At 45.7% G+C, this 1747-nt stretch overlaps 1 pseudogene; it reads left to right on the top strand.

Annotated features, from left to right (window-relative positions):
- The first annotated feature begins 313 nt into the window (after positions 1 to 313).
- Positions 314 to 1217, top strand: LOC100461858 (ADP/ATP translocase 2-like; annotated as a pseudogene).
- Positions 1218 to 1747: the final 530 nt, after the last annotated feature.

Below are 1747 nucleotides of genomic sequence, written 5' to 3'. Positions count from 1 at the left end.
GACCTGAGGAAGTGAAAGCACTCCTTAGCTAGAGAAAGACAAAAACACACCTCTGGGTAACTCCGTCTGGTGTATTTGACACGGTCTCCTTTACTTAGGACCTGTGAGAAGGTACAGACGTTTATTCAAACAGAAAAGGAGAGCATCTCTGCACATTCCCGCAAACCCTACGCCATCTTTTAAAATGTTAAAATTCAAGAGTTTGGAGTGTTTTTCACAGCGGGAGGGGAATCCTAGGAATTGCTTAATAAAAAACCTAGGCAGCCCGGGAGTCAAAGCCGGTTCCTGGCCCGGTCCCGTCCCGAAACAGCCTGCCTCCTCTTTCCTTTCAACATGACAGATGCCGCTGTGTCCTTCGCCAAGGACTTCCTGTCAGGTGGAGTGGCCGCAGCCATCTCCAAGAGAGCGGTAGCGCCCATCGAGCAGGTCAAGCTGCTGCTGCAGGTGCAGCATGCCAGCAAGCAGATCACCTCAGATAAGCAATACAAGGGCATTATAGACTGCGTGGTCGTATTCCCAAGAAGCAGGGAGTCCTGTCCTGGCGCGGTAACCTGGCCAATGTCATCAGATACTTCCCCACCCAGGCTTTTAACTTCGCCTTCAAAGATAAATACAAGCAGATCTTCCTGGGTGGTGTGGACAAAAGACTCGGTTTTGGCGCTACTTTGCAGGGAATCTGGCATCAGGCGGTGCCGCTGGCGCCACATCCTTGTGTTTTGTGTACCCTCTTGATTTTGCCCGTACCTGTCTAGCAGCTAATGTGGGTAAAGCTGAAGCTGAAAGGGAATTCCGAGGCCTCTGTGACTGCCTGGTTAAGATCTACAAATCTGATGGGATTAAGGGCCTGTACCAAGGCTTTAACGTGTCTGTGCAGGGTATTATCTGAGCTGCCTACTTCGGTATCTATAACACCGCAAAGGGAATGCTTCCGGATCCCAAGAACACTCACATCGTTATCAGCTGGATGACCACACAGACTGTCACTGCCTTTTCTGGGTTGACTTCCTATTCATTTGACATCGTTCGCCTCTCGTGATGATGCAGTGGGGGGCAAAGTAACTGACATCATGTACACAGGCACACTTGACTGCTGGAGAAAGATTGCTGGTGATGAAGGAGGCAAAGCTTTTTTCAAGGGTTCATGGTCCAGTGTTCTCAGAGGCATGGGTGGTGCTTTTGTGCTTGTCTTGTTTGATGAAACCAAGAAGTACAGGTAAGTTATTTCCTGGGTTTTTCCCCCTGTGAACAGGCATGTTGTATTATATAACATATCTTGAGCATTCTTGACAGACTCCTGGCTGTCAATTTATGAATGGCAGCTGTTTATTGGTTAAAAATGGGAAACAATAATATTCATCTGACCAGTTTTCTCTTAAAGCCATTTTCATGATGATGATGATGATGGGGCTCAATTATGTTTTTTATTTCAGTCACTCCTGATAAACAACAAATTTGGAGAAATAAAAATATCTAAATACAAAAATTTTTAAAAACCTATGGCTTTTTATTTACTAACAAATTTAACCACGGTTATGATGTGCACCCTTCGTTACACAAACGTCCGTAATGAAAATTCCCTACCTATGTAAAGTTATGCATGTTTAAAAGACTCAATAGAATATATATATATATATTTTGAGATAGAGTCTCTCTCTGTTGCCCAGGCTGGAGTGCAGTGGCATGATCTCTGCTCACCACAACCTCCGCCTCCCAGGTTCAAGCTATTCTCCTGCCTCAGCCTCTGGAG

The sequence above is a fragment of the Pongo abelii genome, chromosome 6 (genome assembly GCF_028885655.2).
Source record: "Pongo abelii isolate AG06213 chromosome 6, NHGRI_mPonAbe1-v2.0_pri, whole genome shotgun sequence".
NCBI lineage: Eukaryota > Metazoa > Chordata > Mammalia > Primates > Hominidae > Pongo > Pongo abelii.
This window is presented reverse-complemented; position numbering and strand designations above follow the sequence as displayed.